At 39.9% G+C, this 23,429-nt stretch overlaps 1 protein-coding gene across 4 annotated transcripts in view; it reads right to left on the bottom strand.

The window, feature by feature from the left end:
• LOC122573565 (fasciclin-3) overlaps window positions 1-23,429 on the bottom strand; it is a 344,421-nt gene that overhangs the window by 52,818 nt on the left and 268,174 nt on the right. The window contains exon 1 of one of the 4 annotated variants that reach the window (XM_043740102.1): window positions 11,744-11,815. The exons of the other annotated variants lie outside the window; for them this stretch is intronic. The gene's annotated coding sequence lies outside the window, so the exon portion shown is untranslated. Of the gene's footprint in view, window positions 1-11,743; window positions 11,816-23,429 lie in introns of those variants that run through there. 4 annotated transcript variants of the gene reach the window in all.

Here is a 23,429-nt window from a genome sequence, read left to right as displayed (position 1 = left end):
TACTTACACTTCTGTATTAAAATATATTTTCTACTTTACAATTTATCCACGCGTTTCTCTGTTTATACATCTAATGACCTCAACATATTTCAAGCTCCATATTGCATATAACGAGGAGCGATACATTTTCAATTTCACGCGTTCGTCTCTTCCTTCTGAAATCCGCGGCGAAACGAAGTGAGGTGAATCCGCGTAAAGGATATTTAATCGAACGAACAACAGTGAAGTAAGACGCGCGGTGGAACACGGGAGTAATTAATGTCTCGTCGAAATGATTAATATCCGCGTAGCAGACTCAGGAGAGTAACCGTTAGCTAGCAATCATTTTGGTAATGTATAATTCCGGCGACGTAACTGCAATTATAGTTCGCGCGTAATCTTCCTGTCTCCGTTCTCTCTGTTCCTAACGATCGAGCGGCAGCCATGCTGGCATATCTCGGGCCCAGACCGACCTAATCTCACAGGCATGGCTAATAACAAGCCCGAGATACCATGATGCGTGCACATCAACAGATATTACCGTGAACGTAACGTATTTCGGTCTGCTTATCGGTCGATAGTTTCGTCTTAACGACCGTTTCTCGCCAAAGAAGACGGCGAGAAGCGTACAGCTGTTTCCATCCTGTGACTTTCAACGGGGAGACTCGATTTTCCACGGGAAACTTTCGAGCCCATCTATTGCCAGCCAGAACGGCAACTTGTCTGCGTGGGTGATGCATCGCGATACGGCCACGTATCTTCGTACATAGCTCCGCGATTTTTATGTAAAAGGACTCGGCGAACTTTTGGCCCCTGAAGACGCTCTACTTTTGTGTCACTTCGTATGTATGTACTTTGCTGGATTGAACGGGAAGAACTTTTCGGAGAGCGCCGGTGTATTTCGACGTTGAGGTTCCGCAGATAAGGAAACGCGTGTTCTGGTTGTTTCGATTTTATGGGAACGGCTTTCAGATTTTGGATACTCGACGCTGCTTACGTCTTATTTCTCTTTTTCTGATACGATTGGATCGATTCCCGTAGGAAAATAAATTCTCGGATATACGTAAAGCGACGGTACTAGCAACATCATCGATTTCTCTACTTTTCTACTTACCGAGTTGATCGATGTGGCTTCTCAACAGCTCCATTATCGCATCTTTTATGAGAGAGAAGAAAATGCATTGACGGAGTGTATATTCTAATATCTTCCAAACGATGCCAACTATTTTCTTCCCTCCGTTTCTGTCGCACCAAGTCCACTACGGCGCCCTAAATAATTCGCCGATACGTACGCGTTGAACTGCCTCGTTGATAAAAAAAAAGGATGACTCGAGTCGTATTCGAACGAACTATTCCGCGCCCTGACGTGTTCCAACGTCAAGGTGCAAACTATATGGCACATGGATGAGAACGAAAATGCAACTGAAGTCGCGAAGTTTGTTAGAATGCCTCCGACATGTTCGTAACTCGTCGACCTGATATAAGCAATACCGACTAAGCAGCAACATTGTTATTGCGGTTGGTGCAGGTAATTCTATCACGGGAGTAAAAGGGGGCCGCGTCGCAAACGGAATGTGCAACCGCTGCACGCGAACGTAAGCCGCGACTCGCGAAAGCCGCTACACACAGGGGGGCAAGAGAAACGAAGAGAACGAAAACGGAGACAGACAGCGTGGAAACGAACAAACAGGTATAATGCGAGAGAGGAACGTTTTATATGCACAACGACGCCTCGTGGATGCTGTCGCGCATACCGATCGCCTCTCCACGTTCCTGGAAACGTGTAAACGATGAGTTTTTCACTGACTATACCGTTTCGATGTTCGAACTCGTGCGCGCCTCGGCCCACGACACTCGCACCTCGTCTCTCTTTCATTCTCAACATTCATCTCGCCGAATTTTCCACGCTTTTTCGTTATTCAGTTTTGCCCGCTATTGCCATGGAGTCCCGACCAGATAACAATTTGATAGTTCCAAATTTGAGTGTGATTTTTATGTGCATCGATCGATTTTGTCGTTATTGTTGTCGTCGTTCGGTTTATTTTTGCTTCCCCTTTTTCAACATAGTAGATATTTTCGTACTTTCATTTGGCTGTCGCTTCAACTACCCTCTTTGTTTATTAGATATCGGTTTTTACGCTGTTTGTGTCCGAACGAGATATATTCATCTGGCGTGACGCATGCCACGAAATGATCGGCTTTGACACACACACTATTTGCTCGCCGCTGAACGTTTGAATATTTTGTCGAAGGTATACACCGTATGTTACCGCACGTGATTCCCTGGCAATGTTTCGTGGTATAGGGAATTGTGAAAATGAGAAACGTAGTGTGATTGTTTTACGATGGAAATAGAAGCTTCTGGTCGTGTATTTTAACCGAGTCCCGGGATTTTGGCTCTCTGATATCTCGATGTCGCGATTTTTATTAGTTATCTTGATAAATTATTCCAATGCGTACACTTTACGAAGATATAAATTTCATTTATATAAATTTCATTTATATAAATTTCATTCATATAAATTTCACACGCGTTTCACGTTCTTCCTGCTCCAGGGGTATGCCACAACGTCAACATTTTCTCATCTATTACTTCAACAACTGCTGTTTACGTTTAATTAAGTTTCACACAACATTTCTATATAAATGCCACGAAATAGATTGCATATTCACATGGTGTACCACCAAATGCTACAATAATATTCTATGTTGATACAGTCGCGTTACTCATTGACAGATCGCTGCCTATTCAACTCGTGTATTAGCTTGTAGCGACACATGAGTCAACGAAAGATTCGAATCGGAAGAGACTCGTATTGTTGTGCCTTGGAGTGTCAACATAGTTTTTGTTTGTTATGTTCAAAGGTAAACCAACTCCGGACAAAATATTATCGCCGTTTTTTGTAATCGTCAACCGGAGTTACATTCAAACTGTTTATAATAACAGCTGTAGTTATAAATAGACGAACGTGCTCTCTAGGACAGTCAGTATACCGAGTCCTTATAGCGAATCAGTATAGCGAGGCGTACAGTCGAATAGCGAGCGACGATTACGACCGGCATACAGTATCTCTGCAGTATTAAGGTGATTGTATTTAAGGTGATTTTAACATACATTGACTATTACAATTTTATCACTCGTCTCTTTAATAAACTAACACGTATAATTATTTTATTATTTTATCATTACTTAGTCTGTGCCTTTCGGCATTGGACGAACTTTCGGTTTTAAATCTCTTATACCTATTTCGCTTCTTATATATCTACCTCCCATCTTATCCACTCTATTGTATTGCACTCCCTTAAATTATTCTATCTCTAAAAAGTAAAAACTAGTGACTAAAAATTATTGCAACTTTTGGGCTTTTGTCTCCTTGCTGTGCTTCCTTCTTGTCGTTCCTCCCCGTCTTGTATCGCCCTTCTCTTCTCTATTATTGCTTTTAATTCTGTTAGTCCTTCTCCAGTCTCGTTCAGTGTTTTTTCTATGTCCTTTGGTGCTCTCATTATTTCACATTCTTCTATTACATGTCTCGGGTCTTCTTCTTTCCTTTTACATAGTCTGCATCTTTTTTCTCCCTCTTCTTTCCAGTATTCCCTTGCTTTGGTCCCGTTTCCACATCTGAATCTTGCTAATATTTTTCTGTCCTTCCACTTCATCCTTCCTTCTAAGTAATTTGGTAACTCTTCTTTGGCGATTTTTCTGCAATGTCTGTTATATCTGGATTCCCTTGTACTTTTCCCCCTCTCTTCTATTTCCCTCTTCCTTCTTTCTTCTATAATTTGGTCTGCTGTCATCCTTTCTTGCTCTTCTCTTGCTTCCATCTGTGTCCCTCCATCTCTCACCTCTTCTTGTCCCTTCTTTCTCCTTCTTGCTCCTTTCCTTTCAACTAACACCTCAATAATAATAAACCACCTCAAGCTTTTCAGCGACTTCCAGTATCTTCACCTCGTTTCGTGCAATTTTTCATAATCGACAAGTTAAAATGGTAATCGACGTAAGTGTTGTTTCAGCTTCCATGTAATCGATCTTAAATTCTATTTTCGAACAATCAAGGATGCATTTCCAATCAAGGATTGCATACACTTCTATCAAGGATGCGTACAAGGAAGAGGTAAAGCAATTTAGAAAGAATTCTCCGAATTCTTCAATTAATCAGGTGAAATTGGAGGAAATAAGCTTGCGACGTGCGATCGGATCAAACGAATGTCCACGGGCAAACCCCGAGAGTTTCTCTAATTTCCGTGCTGATATCATGGCAAATTTGGAATTCGGTTTGACGAGAAGCCGAGTAATTAGCTGTTGAATGTCACGACGCAGTTCCGAGGATGCGAGGTGCGCGTCTTGTTTGCTCGTACGGGCCGAGTACTGCACTTTGATAAGCTGCCTCGTCTCTGTGCTCAAAACGTGCTGTGTTTTAGCTTTCGTTGCCGGCACAACTTCCCCTTAGGCGCGCTACACTCGAAAACCCTCTTCAGAATGTTAGAAACTAATTCGACTATCGAGTTTTTGAACGAAACGTAGACGAGCAGTTTGATAAAAATTATTAGTTGGCAAATTTATAATTCGTGGGAGAATTTTATTCGAATATTTTCTCTTTATTCGTAGTAAAAATATATTTGTACGTTCAGGTTGTAAAAATTCCCAGATAAATACCTTTTACGGTCCTATGTAGACTCGATATTTCATTTTATCGCAGGATTTTTGCTTGCAATAAACAAATTGATTCAACAGGAATGAATGTAATAAAGTTATTGGGCGTAAAAGTTACTTTCGCGAGCCACTGCGTTCGCCGAGCATAAATCAGTCGGAACAAAATGTCATTGGGCCACAAAGGGTTAATTTCCAAGTATAAACGCACAGAATATAAAATTCCAAGTTAAAACCTTTTAAGCGTGTCGCGGGAATTAAATGGAGAAAGATCGGCGAAAGGAGATCGGTTGTGTAAGAAATTCAACGGTGATATAACCGAACCACTTGCCAGTGAATTAAGCAGAGAGGCAACGAGCAAAGCTTTTATTCCGACAAGGACGATCGTAGGAAATTAAACATCGATCGGGTTTCATGGGGAATGGCTGGCGGCTATGGCAGGCCTCGTCGCTTCTGCATTAAATTCGAAGACGTTACGGTCCAAGTCGTATAATTCTCTCCGTATAATCCATATATCCACTGCCTATCTATTCTCGGATTGTTATTCCCGACTCAGCCACCAGCCAGTTCAACCTCTGTAGTACTAAAATCGAGATATTGCGCCTTGTAAACTGACTATATCCATCGGACGGATTATGTGCTAACTCAAGGAGCTTACGTGCTGACTTAATAATCCTTCTTGTAAATCAACCGGGTCTCTCTTCCACCGATTCACTGATTCACCGATATCGTTTCGCATTTTATCGCCACTTTCGTTATTACGCGTTCCCATCCGTTCTTAAACTTGTAGGTACTTGAATCTTGAGGATTACATTCGCGTCTCGAAATGACTGGCGAGATGTTTCGTCCGATCCATTCGCGATATTACTACTGCCTCTTGTTGCGTAACATCCGTTTATCCAAGAATAAATTACCGATTCAGCGAAATTTTTATGTTTTACTATCGTTGAATCGTTTTGCCATTTTGTTTTTATACAACAACGTTAATAAACGATTCATGTTTTTACCAAGGTTTTATAGCCAACGAAATATACGTTTTCCGAGCTATCAGATTATCGTTATTCTTGAATTTACACGCGTTTCATAGATTGTTTAAAAACCAAGTGGCAGAAAAATAGAAATTCGAAGGAGAAACCGAAATAAAAAGTTTAATCAACGTTAAGAAAATTCAGACGTTTTACTGCTGCTCCGTTCTATTTTTTTCTTACCAAAACAACGCAATAAAAAGTTGATGCTTTTTAATTCACAAAAAAAGGTATGCCTACTAAAGTCCAAGATTATCATCGCGGTTCTACGCGTGTATCCTGAAATTGCACGTCGTTTTCATTTGTTCCAAAGTACGCTGGAAAATTAAATATGAAAAACGGTACATATCGTTTCGCTTTCTCGGAATCATACGTGGCCACGGAATATTTCACAATATCCGACGACATCTGTGCGATAAAATATTTACACGCGTGTGTAACTCGTACACCAACTCGAAATTATCATGCAACCGTTTGTGGCCGCGCGTGTCGTTCGTCTTTCCATCTTCTCGTTTCTCTTCCTCTTCTTTTTTTCTCCCTCTGCCTTCTCTGCCCGACGCGACGTAGCGGTTTCCGTGGATTTGCATAAGTCCACGAAAGCGTCAAATACCGTATACCGACAGGAATATCTTATCAGTTCGCGAACGTTTCCCTCGTTGCGATACGAAACACGCCGAAGAATTTTTCTTGTTGGAACGCCATCGATCTGACTGTTTTACATTGATTTCTGATTAATTTAACTTCCCTGCATATCTCGTTTCTGAAAACACAGTGGCGTGAAAAAGTATCTGCACACAGCCTTATTTCCCAATTTTCAAATTCTCAAAAGTTTCTCTTTTTTTTTTATCAGGTTCTATATTTCATTTTCTTTTAGAACTTAAAAATTCAACTTTGAAACTTTCATTAAAAAAGTTATATATTTTTTAAAAGCAGTAATAGCCAAATACAGGCAGACCAAATTTTTCTCGTCGATAATGGTTAGCGGTAACCAAAAAAGAAATTGCAATCATTCGTAATGATTATTCGTAATCAGAGCAATCAAAAATGAATATTTTTTAGTCGTTTCTTTCTTTTTACAAATTTTTCCCCAATTTATCGCTAACTGGCTTCCGTATAAATGAAAATTGATGTTTGCTCAAACACTGACTTCCTTCTAAAAAATATTTAAAATGACTGTTATTTTTCTTTATTTTTTATTCTTTGCACTACGGTGTAATTCGTTCGTTACATCGTATATGATATAATTAAATTAAACACAATATAATCAAATAATACATTCTTTCCGTTTTCTCGCAGGGGTTGACTCGTGTCACGCATTTGACCCCTTTTCTTTCTTTACCGCGTGTTTCATAAAGATTAGTCACGATTACGGGGTGGAAAATGATCCGAGAACGATAAATGGATGGCATGCTTGCGACGCATAATGATTTTACGTCGTATTGTAGTTTAATTTATCTGTCGCAGTTTCATTAGAGTATACGATCTAAATGAATGGATAGAATTTCTTTCCTTTTCAATTTTGATCGCGAACGTTATTGAAGTTAATGGGAAACGAGGGTTTGTTTCGTCAAAGCGACACGATTTCTACCAAAACATAATTTGCGTATTTTGTACCGTAGCTATTGCTCATAGTAAAACCGTACATGTACAGCTAGGATTACGAAATAGAACGAAAATTGCCTGCGAATTTCTATACGAATGATATACCTTTCTTTAGTATAGAAATTTGTGAGCTTGTTAATTCTAACAATTTATTTTACCAACCATAGAATAACAGTTGCTGCCTGTATGTATTATTCAGAAAATTTCATAACTACGCGGCAATTAAGTACTTTTTGATAGGAAATGAATGCCACACTAAAGCAGAATTTCACCTATTGTATGTTCAGCCATTCAACGTAGATGCATTTAATTTTCAACGTGTGTAATTTGTAATTCCTTTTTTTTTTTTTGCCGTATCAATTGATTCTGTGTTTTTCAATGAACCTTCTCTTGTTTCCAAGTTTATATTTAAAATTCATTGCCGGAAGAGGGAGGTATTTCGCGGGACGCTTGTATGTGCAAACGGGGTATAATTTCCAACGAAATGAATATCTCATTAGGTCACAAAACTTGCGCATTCTTATCGTGGTTATTATCATAACGTCGGTGTCGCGTGTGCGCAATTAAGCACGAGTGCTTTCCTATCTCCCTGTAATATAACATCTCTATAATACTTTTACTGCTTTCGTTTCTCATCCGTTGATCCTACTTCCTGATTTGCATAACTGCTAGAAAATTTCACCATTCGACATCTTTCCTTCTCTGTGCTCTGACAAAATTTATCTTCTCCGCTGGACGTCGTGGCGAGACCAAATAAATGTTTCAAATCGAAAAAGAGAGGGGGAAGATTAAAACAGAAAATACTATACGAAACACGTTTTCAGATCAAAAACAGATCAAAAGGCAAGGAATGAACTCGTCAAGAAACAAGCAGAGAAATAATCTGTAGAACTTGTATCGGAATAATAGATACGTTAAAGAAGCCGACAACACGAACCGGAGGCACAAAAGGAATTTTTATAATCTGACGAAAATTTATCGACGAATTTATCACGCTGATATATAGAATACTTCAACTTCTTCAAACTTCATAAGGTTGTAGAATTTATATAGAAGAAGAAATAGTAAGGAAGAAGCTATTGAACGAATTCGTGGAATCCCTTTTTGGTGATCACAGCATAAATTCAATCCTACGCGAACTAACTAAACTGAAATTGCAAACGAAATGAAAATTCCATTCTCTAATATATCATCGAGCGATTGATTTTCTTTCTCATAGCCATCCACTGATTTCACAACCACAATTACACTCCATCGCTCTTCGGTCAAGAACAACGATATCAAACTACGATCGACGACGTTCATTTCCGTCAGGCGCAATTAATACAGCAAACTTCCGATTCTTGCAAGATGCTACATTTCTCTTCTCGTGATCTCCGTTTCCCTTTGACGACTCGCAGGTCTCTGGCCGTTTTCACGGATTTGCATAAGCCGCCGCACCGCCGGCAACCTCGAAGAACAAATACCGTGCCACACCACGAATACCTTATTAGGTCAGAAAGTTTTGATTTCGCGGGTCTGCGACGAAGGTAGACAAAGGAGAAATAAAGGGAGAGAAGGAGAGAGAGAGAGAGAGAGAGAGAGAGAGAAGGCATGCGCCTCTTAAAACCGATCCCTGCTGAATATAATTATTCGCTGGCCAAGCCAGAGAAGGATAAATAGATTCCGCTGGCATCGAGCTGGCGACAGATGTTTGATCTGTTGGAAAGTTCAGTTAGAACGACGTTCCTTGCTTACGGTTTCGCTCCCTGTTCGCGCTAAAACGTGAAACGCCTAGCGAATACTTCTCAGCGTCTTCGATATTCGCGTGCACCTGTGTTTCGCGCGTTTCTTTTCGAACAGGTCTTGATTAAAGCTTAAAATCATACGAGAAGCTCTTCTAGTGAAAGTTTTCGATGATGTTGGAATTATTGGAATGGGATGTTTGGTTCGGAGGCTCGAGAACTAGTCTTCACGTTTATTAGGAAATTTTTGTACGAGTATCGCCAGTGAAGATTTTAAATATCGCGTTCCAGTGCTAAACTTCTTTCCGAGGCGAGAGACCGAAATGGATTATTTTCGTATAATCGACGTGATATGGTTATTATGCGATTGGTCATGTTTTTGCAGGTACCGTAAGAAGTAATTACGCGATCAGAGCCCGTAGTTCGCCGAACTAATAGCTGAACTATCGCTTAGCAAAGGGTTCTATTACAGAGAGTGATGATGCAACATACTTGCGGGGGGCTGATTTATAGGGTGACTCGTAACATTGCGGTGTAAATGTCGATCAAAAATAGATTCTGAATACCGAAAGGATGCGAATTGTTACGTTGTTTTCGTCGAATTATCGAATATGCTTTAATACGGTTGTGTCTGATTATATTTCGTCAAGTATTAGGTTGTCCGAGAAGTGTCTTTCTTTTATAGACACGTCTTTTATAACGATGCATCTTTATCCAAACGCGAAACCTGATCTGTCGAACGTTGTAATCTTTATTTTGGTAGAACAAAATGGATCATACGTAATTTGATAAAATAATATAAAGTGGAAAATCTGTTATTTCCTTATAAAACGAAAGAAACTTACATACGTAAGTAATACATACGTATTTCTAGACTTTGGCAAGTAATTAAATACATTCGTTAAATAGCTAGTCTTTGTGGAAATACGATTAGGCTACCCGAGTACTCGTACCAATATACGTTACCATTGCCACGTCTTTGAATCCGAAGCATTAAGTATGTTTAATCGATTCTAGATATGTTTGTTCAGTCTGTTGAGCATACGCTGCCGCTTATATTGGATCGATCCCATTTACCTTCAAAGCTACCTAATATTGAACACTGATAATGGTGATCCAGCATTTCTATATATGATATCGAACCAGTTATAATAGTATATTAATCTCAAATAAGATGGAAATATAAATTATGCAACCACTTGTTTGTTTTTTCATTTATATTTATATTTCATTATATAATCGTCCACTAGATACCAAAATTTCGTTCGAACAAATGGACCTTATATAAACGAAGTTTCACTATACTCGTGTCTTGACACGATCTATGCAATAGAATACGCGATAAAGACGCTATAAACTAACAACGTTTATCCAGTTTCTTCTCTCGCAAGCATTGGCACAACTCCATTACTTCTTAAAAGTACAAAACACGTTTATCATTCTCGAGACCTTCCCCCCTGCCCCCCTTCACCTTCTAAATTTCAATTACCAGGTTCCCAACGAGGAATTAAAGTCTGCAATCCCGGTGGCAAAGTTTCGTGAAGCATCGTCACAAAATCCATTCGGCAGTTGCATGGCGAAGGTAGAAGGCAAGGTAAACAGGCCGGAAGTTCGGTCGTCCTCGATAAGTTTCGTTTTCAATAAAGGCGAGAGTCAGGTTTACCTTGGCCATACAACCGACAAACGGCTCGCATTATTAATTCGCAGGTAAAACAAGCGAACTCCCAAGGAGCCTGATTCCATTCCTCTGGTTTTTCCCTGGACAATGAAATATCTCGACTACCTCGAGAATCGGCGAGTGCTTCTGTTCCCGATATCGTCGCGCGATCGGTATCGTCGCAAAATTCCACGTGCCGTATCGGTGGAATTAGTTTTTCCAACACGTTGGCTGTATCAAGTTGCCCGCAAACTCTGCCCGTTTTTCCTCCACGGTGTTTTTCACGGCGGCAGAAACCGCCCAAGGGAATTCCAACGGAGAGCAATCCAACTCGATACACGGGGAAATATCCCGCGTGGAAAAACAACGCCCGGATACCTGATCAAACGCTCCGCACGATCGTGCGCCGGTTTCATCGCCGTACGTAGAATTAACGGGAATTGGAAGCGGGTTCTTGCGCTGTCCGTGAATTACCGAGTATCAGAAGATATTGTCTCTCATGGGAGGACTTTTGGAACATCCCATAAATGGGGACAATCGATTCACGAAACGTTCTATGAATGATTGTCTCGATCGGAATTCTCGTTATATACTGTAGCTGCAAAATGTATCTCAAAGTACATCGACGTGTTTATCGTACAGCTTACGTGTTAACGTAACGTGTAACAATGATAGAAATTAGAATCTTTCTAGTAGAAGCGATGGTTGGCGATAAAGAAACGATGGAGAAGGTGTGGTGCGATAAGAGTGGTGTTTAGCGATGGACATTTATATTATCACACGGTTTGACGATTAATATGCCATGTAAAAATCTTTGTCTGCTCAACGTTAATATTACTGTGAATATTATATCGCTGTCTCTGTCTTCAAAATGAATGTTTCATCGCAATGCGTGTAGGATAGGATAAAGGTCGCGTGTACAACCTTCTAGCTTTATTATCAAGCTGAAACACAACGGAGTTACGAGGATTTCGAAATACAGACGAATGATCTACTTTATGTTCTGTGTCACGTAACGAAACGCAGACTGTTTTAAGAGTATTGTATATCACTGTAATAGCGAATGCTACGAGTTCATGACAGGTGTTCCGGTTTTAGATTCACTTACGTTATTCACGTGCATTCTATCGTCTGATGCGTCTAACTTGGTTTTCGTAATTGGTTAAACGAACTCGATTACCTGAAACAGAAAGAGTTAATTAATTACGGAAACGAGATGTTTTTATCTTTAGCCAGCGTTGTAGAAAAAAATTCAGAATTTTTAATAGGCCAATGAATTGAAATATCAATTTTCGCCAACAATTTAATGCAAACTCAAAATAATACCAGTTAGGTTATTACGGGAGAAATGAAATTTCATTAAAATTCCAAACTCAAGTTCCGCATTCAGTGAAAACAAAAGGGAGGAAGAAGTATTTCTTGAAATTGTAAAATTCTTCTCTCGTCGCGCGGGAAAACCGACGACAATGATAGAATTTTCAGGTTAAGGACCACGTTCCCGCTTTCTAACGGGCTTCATTCTTATTCCTGCAAAAAGTTTCGACCAGCCGCAAACTGGTCAATTGCTCGTAGAAGTTAGGCGAGAATAATTAAAAGATTCAACAGGGCCTGAGAGCCATGGGACGTCGAAAAGTACGCGGGATAACTTCGTGCTCCAGGCTGTTTGTTAAATATTCATAAGCTTTTTCTCGAGTTGACGTTTCAACATCGCCAACGACTTGCCGTTTTTGCAATTGAAACTTTATCACCCTTGTGAACTATGTGTCGCCGCCTTGCAGCCCAAGACCTTCGTAAAAATATCGTCAACCGCAATAATTCTCTTCCACGAATTTACAAGCCGCCAGCCACCGTGCGAAATATCCGTTTCTTTCCACCAGTTCATATAAGTTTTCCGCTATTCTTCCCGCTATCATATTACTTACAACTTTTCTTTCCCTTTTCTATTTCAAGTTCACAGGACGAAAGAATAATAAATCACATCTTTCGTGTTTTACAGAAGAACAGTTTTAAATTGTAATATATCGTCGATCAATTTTATATTATCAATTTCTCTTCTGTCATTTCATTTTAACATCAAACGTACGTATGCACAGTTTTGTCAGTTCTTCGAACGTTTCAAAAATATCAGTTATTTCTAAACGACTTGTATCTTCTTCCCAATTATTAAGTACATTAACACTAACTTTGCCGGTTCTTCTTCTTCTTATTCTTACATTATCTGTTTAATCGATTTCTCAATTTTTGTTGATATAACAATTTACATAAAGTTAGGCGAACAAAAATAACAACGAATATACGATTTTTAATTAAATTTTCAAACCGGTCACTTGACCGGACCTGGTAAGGTTAATGTTAAAATACTGTCCTCTAGTTATTAAGTAGCATAAAAATTGCAAAATCAACAAAGATAATTCTTCGTCAATTTATTGAATTTCTTCCCATAGTTCTCGTATATAATTACACGATTCGTCATATTTGATCAAAAAATGCCTTTACTCTATCAACGTTCGTCCTGTGAGATGCACGCGCTCGCGCGCGTCTACCACTTTGCTCAACAACACAAACGAGATTTCGTATCCGCGCGATACGCTCGCCTCTCGACAATTTCCCACGAGAAGTTACGCGAGCAAGCACGCGCGATTATCCAGCCTGTTCGCTCCGATTGTGGCAACCGTATGGAGATACACGTACGTACACTGGTGCATAACCCGTCATAGCTCGGTTATGGGTGCGCCGAAGGAGAGAGAACCGGAGTCGGGGGACTACGGCATTAAGTTTATGCCTCGCGCAGAATTACGTAGTTTAACACGTTGATAACCAGCTAGACGTTGCCACGGGTCCCGAAATGACAGCAACTTTCAGTCGGCGACAGAACGGCCGGCTCAATGTTTCTCGGCGATACTTTCCATGGACGATGGAGAACGATCCTCGCCACGCTACGGAATTGTTCCGCTATTTATCGACCCAATGCAAATCACGATAACTCGATCGTTGCTCCCGGCAACTGGTCCAACGCGATCAGCTCAGTTTGCATAGTCGATACGCGGTTTAAATACGTTGTTTAGCTATTATGCAGTTCGATTCTGACGGATCGTTGTGGATTCTTAGTAGTTGAGAAGCCTAGGTGGTTATAGGTGGATGATTTTGTGACAACGACCATACCCAAATCCACGTCATTCCGTGCCATCTGACAGCGAATCGTTAGGCTTTGATCTGACCTTTGCGCATGGCCCAACATTACACTTTCCCCATTACTAGGGCAATCAGGACCCTCTCCTTGCCCCTCAACAACAACAAACGCAACATATAAAACCAGCAAGCATTCGACCACGAGACTAGTCTTGTGTATAGTTTTGGCCGTCATTTGAACAACTATTTTTAACTTCGCTACTTCATTGTAATATTATACTTAAACATTTTCGTGAATAAAAGCCTACAAAATTATAAAAGCACAGTCAAGTTAAGTTATTGCTCAGCTACTCCATTTTTATCATTAATTTTACGTGACAATTCCGATAATAGAATCGTTTGTAAGTATTAAAACACGTATGGAAAGCGATGTCTAGCGTCAGCAATGATTGGGAAATTGTTGAAGCCTTTAATAATTATTATGTGGCTTGACACGCAGCTTATAAAATAAGGATAGCAAGGAAAGAAATATAAAAACGCACGTGTAAATGTTATAAAGTACAATGTAACTGATCGTTCCATTTGGCATAAAATTGGAAAGTTGCAAAAGTTTATTATAACCTGCAATTTGTAACTCGTCAGTTCGCTGTTGATTGGTAAATTATTGCGCGAAGAAACGCTGATTAAAAACCTTCGGATTCGAGAATCCTCGACGTTAATAAATTCATAAATTCATCGAACCAACCGAAATGATTAAATGGTTAATTGAAATGCCACGGATTACATCTCTTGTGTTATCCTCGTAGAGGTTGCTTTGTTGTTTTCGTCGTTTAATTATGCCGTGCTGGTAATTACATACGCGATTATTGAGCAATAACTTGTTAATGGATTGCGTCGATGATCGGCCAACTTCCGGCAGAACGCACCATCAAACGTGTATGTACATTATACTTCAGCACGCAAATTAGCTTTGCCTTTTCGCGTGTATGTGCACGCCATCGTACGTGGCGCGCATATGGAAACGACGATATTTCCTACTTCGTTCCATTTCCCGCGGGAAATTTTCACCGCTGCTCGGTGTAAACTCTATGAACGTTTCTCCCTTGAAGGGTCAGTCGAAACTTAATATCGCGGTCTGATAGCGGACCATCGAGCCCGGCGTCAACCGTGAAATGCAGTTTTACGATTCTTTCTTCGGGTATCTGATCAGGGGAAGATGTAGTCTTCGTGATATGGCTGGGGTATAAATCAAGTAGCTGTTCTGATTGACGCAGCAACGTCTTGGGTCACCGTGGTATTTTGTCTTTGTCAGTAGAGACTGACTCGATGCTGAGAGATATCTAAGACTTCGGACTTTTATCCTCTCAGTTCTTTATTATCACAGGATATACGAGCAATAAGATAGAATATATAAAACGTAGAGTAATATTTGGCAACAAGAATCCAACATTGCTCCAAAGAGATCAAAATGGAAGGTATATGACAAAATACATGATACCATACTTTCTGAGAAATCATTCAAACGAAGAAAAAATAAAAATTATCAAGTTAGAAACGAGTTAGAGGATCGTGAAGGTTCAGTTACGATTTCAACCATCCTCGTTACTATTTCACAGCTTGATCAACGTCAAGTTGATGTTCGCAATTCAACTGCAAGCGACTGTAAGTAAATACATATGTCCTGAAAATGCGACAAGCGCGTGACAGGGCGACCATGTAAGTTTTCGGAGGATCTCGCGCGTGATGACTTCTTCCGAAACGTAAAATGGACGATTCAGCGAAGCCGGGAGCCGACGATGCGTAAGCGGCACGAGCAGGTAATCAAATAAAGCAAAGCTTCCAGTCCATTATTCTCGTTCCACTTGCACTTCAGCCCGGAAATCGTTGACCTATCTATCCAATCGTTATAAATTGGAGCAAGGACTGTCGGTCCTTGCATTCCCTCGACGGCTGATCGATAAATCACAGCGTCGTCTACGAACGATAATTTCGTGCAAGAAACATGCGGATGATAATTCATCTATTTTTCATAGATATTTCTCGACGAAAGTGTGCTTTAGGCAGTGATGTATTTCGTTAAATTAATAATCTACCACTCTGAAGAACTAAGGGAAATTCTTGACATTTTATCTTCTATTTACTTGCCACTATACTATTTTGTTAACAACATTGAGCATTCGTTGCTTTGACATCGTCCATTCGCGAACGTTCGTCCCGAAAGCATTTGTTCCTGCATAGCCATTTCTATATCCTTGTCCTGTACAATCCACGAAAGAATCTCGGGAAATGGAAAGATTAAATATGTCCAGTGTCCACGCTTTTCTTCATCAGAGGCTGCTTTGAATATGAACAGCGAACGAAGTAAATTCTGGCGGTGTAAGGTCGTCGAAAGGTAAAACTGACAAGCTGTAGCTACGGCTTAAAGCATCGTTAGCGTAGTCGTATACCAAGATAGTATACAAGGATTGAGGTTCGAGTTGCAACCATAACTTCGCCATTATCCGACTTGCCAACTTTCTGTCGCTCTGCCTTCGTCTCCGTCTTATTCTTTCAGCCTTTTCCAAGTGTATCTCGACAGTCTTCGTGGCTCCTTCTCTCCTTTTTCCCACCTCCCTCCTGCCTTTCTCTTTCCATTTCAGACTATACTCATTTCTTCTTCCTTAGTTCATCTTCTTTTCTTTCACTTACGTGCTCTTTTTTTCTTTGTGTATTCCTACTTTGTCTCACTTTTTCGCTATTCGTTTGTCCGATTGTTTGCCCGCGGTTACATCTTGGCGAACGATTTTCGCACAGGTTTACTCTGTTCCTCTAACTTTTCGTTTGCTTTCGTCCGTGTTTCTACCAACCACAAACACAAAGATGTAACAATGCAATGATGGACGGGGGATAAATATTGGTTGAAAGAGCGAGAACCGTGGGACAAGACAGCGGAACGTCGAAGAATCAGCTGCGGGGCTTGTTTGGACTGTGCGTGAGAGAACGATATGACAGATTGCTTTCGATGCTATGTTTAACTAGGATTTCGCTTCGAGAACATCCTAAGTAGAAGATAAACGCCGAGACGAGGGAATCGATCTATTTCCTGTAAGTTGTCAGTCAAGTTAAGGTGCTGTTCGTCAGAGTTGTTATTGGTTTGAGAACAAACAGGTATTTTCTCTTTCATTATCTTCCATGTGAAGCGTGTTTTTCTTATAATTGAAACAGTCATCGATATTTTAACCTCGCTGTTCTGCTCGACCTCGCGTAACCCAAAATCGATGTCACGTTTCGATAAATATTATTACAAATATAAATAACTTTTAGATGTCCGTTTCTGGTACTCGATATCTGCATTGAATTTGTGTATTCGCGAGACGAGAAAGATGTTCGAAGAGATGAGGAAAACGGCAGAATAGACTTGATCGATCGCTGTAATCTTATTACAACACAGTTCACAAAAGTCGGAATCTTTTCTAATTATATCGAGACTAATCTTAGCAAGTCTGGTCGAACGACCGATTTCAAAATGCAATTTAAAATTGTACATTCATCGTTATTTCTTTCGTTCATCTGACTTTATGTAAATTCTCGTACTAAGAACAATTGACAAATTGATTACTCTCAGGTAACATAAGAATTTATGTAAAGTTAAATGAACAAAAGAAATAGCATTGAATGTACGATTTTAATTAAATTTTCAAACCGATCGCTTGACTGGGCCTGGCGAGCTTAGCATTGAAAAACGATATCGCATGATGTTAGGTTGTCCGAAATGTTTCTTTCGTTTTATAAGGAAATAATAAACGAACAATGTTTTTTATTTTGTATTAGTTTATCGAATTATGCACGAGCATAATAATAGAAATAGAACGAAGTGGATTATACCTAATTCAATAAAATAATATAAAACAGAAACTGTTGTTCACCTATTATCACTTTATGAAACGAAAGAAACTTCTCGGACAACCTACTATATACGTAATGTGTCATCAGCTACATCATCATACACCATCGTCGTTACCGCATTAAAAACCAATCGTATTATAAAATTCCTTTGCCCTGATTAACATTATCACTAATGTAATAACGTAACGTCGACGCAATGAATTTTCCTCTAACATTGTTCCCTAAATTTCTCCATTACATATCGTACGAACTTCCAATAGGATAATCTCGTGATGACGCGATAAACGTTGAAAAATTGAACGACGGATTCGTCGAAAGTTTCTGGAAGGGGGAAGATATTCGCGGGGCAGGTCGTATAACATCGCGGTTAATTGAACCGGAGAGGCGAGAGATCGGCGAGTGATAAGGGAAAGTCGCAAAACAGCGGCGCGAACTCGTGGGAAAGGGACGATAAGCGTCCGTTCCCTCGGAACCGTTCTCGCGGCCCGTTATCGCCCGAAACGTCAACGAAAGTTCGCCTTATCATGAGATTCGCGGTGCCTTTTTCGTGGAGGGCTCGTTACCAGAGCGAGCCTGCGGGCTCTCTGAGCAACGTCTCGAGAAGAAGTGGAAAACGCTGGATGGTCGTTGAAAGATGGAATCTCAGACGGGAAAGAAAACGAAGAATTAAGTGGATTTAAACGGAATGCCAAGCCACCGCGGGCTACGCGCAGGAAGTTTCGCCTGGAACGCCGAAAATGGAGAATAGGTACTTATTGTTAATGAACATCGTAACTACCAAGTTCTCTTGGTTCGTTCGTGATAATTGCCTAATTTGATCGCGAAGATGATAAAGTTCCAAGTCGAGTACGAATAATCGGCAATTCTTCATTCTTCGTTTCTAATATCGTGTTCTTTCCTTCCAAAGAGATTTGTTCGTTTAGATATTTCTCTTAGCTTGAGGGTGTCCTTTAACACTTTGACTGCCACGCTGAAATCAAATGTTTCGCTCGGGACGCCACGAGAGTATTTTTATTATTCAAAGCATATAATGGCAAAATAATAATAAATTGACGATGTAAAACAGCATTCTTTCCCAATGGACCGCTTATCTTATCGGTGGTCACGGATGACCACCGTGGCGCCTTGGTAACAGTTGATAGCGACATATTATAACAAGGCTTCGTTTATTTCAACAAACCATTCGCGTTCGTTATTTCGTCGTAAGCAAAACGTGCAGAATATATCGTTGAAACGTGTAGAAGATATTAGTAAACGGTATTTGCTCGTTCTATATATAATAGTAAGGTATCTGCACACCTCTAGCTTCAATTATACGATTATAAAGCAGCATTTACGATTATTTTCTAAGCTGTGTTTACAATAATATTCGTAGATTACTCCTCAAAGATATGGATGCAAACACAGTGCACCGTTAGATGCAAGATTTGTCCTCATTTTTTTTTATTGATGTTCTAATAAAAATGTTTCATTGTTCAATGGGGCACTTTTTATTTCGAAGTATCTTCTATTTGTCGGTTATATTCAAAATGCCCTAACTGTCAATTTTCATTTTTACAATTGTAAAAAGTTATAAATACTTCTGGTTGTCTAAGGAATTTTCATAAAATCGATTTGGAGCCATGTCTGACGAATACGGTCCATATCTACTTAAACTTTTCTATTCCTCGCAATTCACACGAAACGAATGTAGTATTCGAATAATAATTCGCGTTTTTAATTTTGTATATACACGCGGATTCGTATTTCTATCTGTGAAATACACAGAGGCTCAAAGAAGATGACACAAAGGAGGTAATTTTCAATCGATAGGAAAACGAGACGTGTTGTTCCTTCTCCGAAACGTACGTCGCCGAGGATGCAGATTCAACGCGTTACCAGTAGTCGAGCCGTTTCTCCTTCCAGTTCGACCGACGATACCTTCGGCATCAATAAGTGCCGCGTTATAGTTCGCTATCAAACGAACTGGCATGGTGGTACGTTCGAGTCATTGGTTACAAAAGGCAGACCACGCGATTGCTGCGGGAAAAAGAAATTTCGCGGCCGATTAGATCCCCCGCTGTAAACGAGATTCCGCCTGGAAACGAACGCCGCGGGCTATGCGATCGAAAATCGCGGCATCCAACGATCCAACTATCGTATCCGGCGAGAATCTCGAACGTCGCGATGAGAATTGTTATTTCTTTTTCTGCGCTGAATTGGTAGGCTCTGTCATTAAAGTTTAAGATTACAATAAAATCCTTGCTGCTAAGTTGGTACGTGTGAAATGTTGTGTTTCTGAAACTTAATCCTAAAGAGCAACGTATATCTTGTTCCTAATCGTCAAGCACACCAAAGAAAAGGAAGTGTGTTAAAATCATCAAATTGTTATTGGCAATTGGGGAAGTTTGAATACATGCCACGTCCATGTAGGCAATTTTTTAATATATAAAACATTTTCGAGGAAATGGTAAACGAAGAAACTTTAACAATATCATTACAAAAGTTGTTAAACTCTTGAACTAGATTTCTAGAAATCTGAAACAAATAAGCAAAACAAGTCAGTTGTCCATTCGTTTACGTACAGGTTAAAGTTTTATTTGGAAAGAGAACATTTTCTATGCACCAATCTAATATAAATTGATTTCCGATAGCTCTCATCGCAGTTTCAACGACGTCAATTTCAATTCCTAACAGCTAAAGTACGACGAAAGGTAACCGTAAAGAGGTGAATGGCCGAACGAACAACTATTTATTCATTAACGTCGCATTTTCTTGCCGTTACGATCAAGAATGAGAACTGGGCACGGGACAATTACATTTTATCGTCGAATTAATTCGTTCGCTTCGAATTACCGGGAAAACCCGGTAGCAATTTCGACTTGTGCAATTATACTTATCGCGCAAAGAGCAGTAAGATTCGAATTTCCGTTTCCATTTGGCCGTGATTACGGTTTTATTTTTCGGTAACGCGTATAGCTCCGGACACGACCGGGTGAAACTTTCCTCGCAAACGTTTAAAAATTAAATAATACGCTTCCGAGCGGACTGAAGCGGGAATTAAAAGAATTCCTACGAGGCACTCAATTTGTCGTGGAAACGGGATAGAAACGGACAAAGGCAGAGAGAGAAAAGCTTCTTGTCGGTAGCACTCCGTTTTATTATTAATTTCCACCGGGCAACAGATCTCATGGGAACGCGGGGAGGTGATCATCGAATTAAACCGGATTTTATCGCGCACGCGAAATTCCTTTGAATTCCCCGCAATCTTCCGTTCCGCTCGAATTACTCCCGGTGTTAGAGAGTTGAACGAAATTTGTACAGAGAAAAGCTAATTAACAACTTGATTCAATGTAAACAAGATACGGGTCTTGTGCCTGCTGAAGTTTCAACTCTTCTCGACAGGGCATTGCGTTCTTACTTTGTGACTGTACGCCGAGGTATGCGTCTGATTACAAAATACACGAAAACAGTAGCAAAGCATGTAGTTGAACAATTCATTTTTCTGTTCACGTTTTGCTATAATTTCCCGAGTGTATCACGAAAAAAATGCACGTTTTTGCACAAATTTAAATCTTTGATCGTGATAAAGGCGAAAGGGGTTAAGTGGATGCTCGTTTCTAAAATATACATTTTCAAAAGGGTTAAAAATCTTGTGTTTCTTTTTCAATACATGTGCCACGGTTATATTGAGAAAGAAGAAGGGAAGGACGGAAACGAGGATGCGAGGAAAAGGAAAAAGGGAGGAAAAGAAGATACGGAACGACAACGCGTGAAACGTTGAAGCGTTATTATCCCTTTAATCGTGATGATACGCGTTCGCTATCCGTGTTATTACGTAGGTCGGTGTTTAGAGGCGTGAATGAAACGCAGAGCGACAACGACGCGTGTCGTCCGATCCTTTTTCTTTCCCGTTCTTCGACCGTGGATAATGAGTCGGATGTCGCGTAAACGAATGGCACGAATATTTCACACTGACATACTTCCAACGTAACGACGAGACGCGACGAATAAAACCCCCGGCCGGTGACGTACGATTGCATTAATCTCGTGACTCGTTCCGCCTCCTGTATACGCGAATACGTTGCGTGGTACGCAAACGTGATGCACACGCAACTCGTCTCGAAACGAGTATCGATGAAAGCAAAGAGAGAGAGAAAGGCGAATGGGCTCGACGTGAATGAAATTCACTGCTTTTCATCGGTTAAGAAAAAATACTGATAGCGACGCACAGAAAGGGATGAAAGCGACCCCTCGACGCGTTTCTGCCTAGCGAGAGCGACATCATCCACCGTTCCGTGATTATATTTTGCCCCGTCATTAGTAGGAAAATAATTTTTTTTCTCTTTCTCTCTCACTCTTTTTCTTTTTTAATCACATTATGCACGTGAAACGAATGGGTGGAGTGTTCCTAGAGAGCTTTGGAGAATAGGCCGAAGAGCGGTAAGAGATTCTTCAGGTTTCAAGTGAGTCGTTTCACGTTTAATTCCTTCTGTGTGTTCACTTTTTTTTAAGGAAAAAGGAAAGAAAGACATTGAGATGGAAATCAAACGTAATTTGGCAATTCGTATATTTATTTCTATCTCATGAAACGTACTTTATATTCAATCTGGACGTTCCTTGTGTCTATATGATCCGAAATGGACGTTATATTTCAATGGATATTATTAAAATTAAATTAAAGATGTTTTTTAAATGTTTGACGTTAGTATTAAATTTTACCGTCTCTTTTATATTCTATGCTCTTTTTGAATAACGTAGAAACGTATCGCAAACAGAACAGCAGATGTCTGAAGAGATGCAAACGTGAAGAGGCAGCGGGGCTTCATTCTCTCTCTTTTAATAAAAGGTATTTAATATTCCGTGAAATATTTGGTCTTTTCTATAAATGAAAATACTTAACCGATAATTGAGCGAACTTTGCCGCGTCAAGCGTTAATTCCCAGCGAACTCATCGACTGCGGGGCAAAACAAAAATGTCGTGGTGTATCGTAACACGAATTCGGGCGACAAACTGCCGGCGGATTTGCGGATGCAACGGTGCCGTCCACATAATTTATTAATTACGTTGAAACCAGGAACAAATTTGCCCGGACGAAATTAGCGCTAGTCAAATTCGAGATACGCGGACAAACGGACGAAATGAGCGCGTAGTTAGCTCAAACAACGACGAGTATGATCGATGCATGACTCGAATGTTAACTGAAATCTGGAAAATGTTTTCATCTGCCCGATGCGGCACCGCCTCGTCCATGTTCAATTTCTGTTTGACAGTTACAAACGTTTCGTTGAACCTGCTGATTCGATTCTATCATAAAGTTTCATTTACCTAGTTACATAAATTTTTATTTGAAAATAAAAAATTATGAAAATCCGCTATAGAGTGCTATATATAAAATACTCACTATTTCAGAGACTACGCGTTTTAACAATTTTTGCATCAGGTCTGTATATCGTGGAACGTTTATACATCCTTTGTCGTTATTAGGAAGTACGAATGCGATATGAGAATCAACGTTAACGTCATTTAATCCTAACACTTAATGATATTATCCATTCACGAAATTCCATCGTATCCTTGCGATCAGGTACGTTCGTTTTGCGTCGCGTTTGTCCAAATGAAATCGAGGGGAATTTCATTTTTAATCTTCCTATCGATAATCTCCTTAAAAAATGTTCCCTTATTATCGAATCATTCGATTCGATATTCTAAAATTTCTAAAATTCAATATTCTATTCCGGTTACATTTATCCTGGAACTATGTGTCATACTAGAAACACGGAAAATTTCAATTTCGAAT

The sequence above is a fragment of the Bombus pyrosoma genome, linkage group LG12 (genome assembly GCF_014825855.1).
Source record: "Bombus pyrosoma isolate SC7728 linkage group LG12, ASM1482585v1, whole genome shotgun sequence".
Classification (NCBI taxonomy): domain Eukaryota; kingdom Metazoa; phylum Arthropoda; class Insecta; order Hymenoptera; family Apidae; genus Bombus; species Bombus pyrosoma.
Note: the sequence above shows the minus strand (reverse complement) of the source record. Positions and strands in the feature narration are given on the sequence as shown.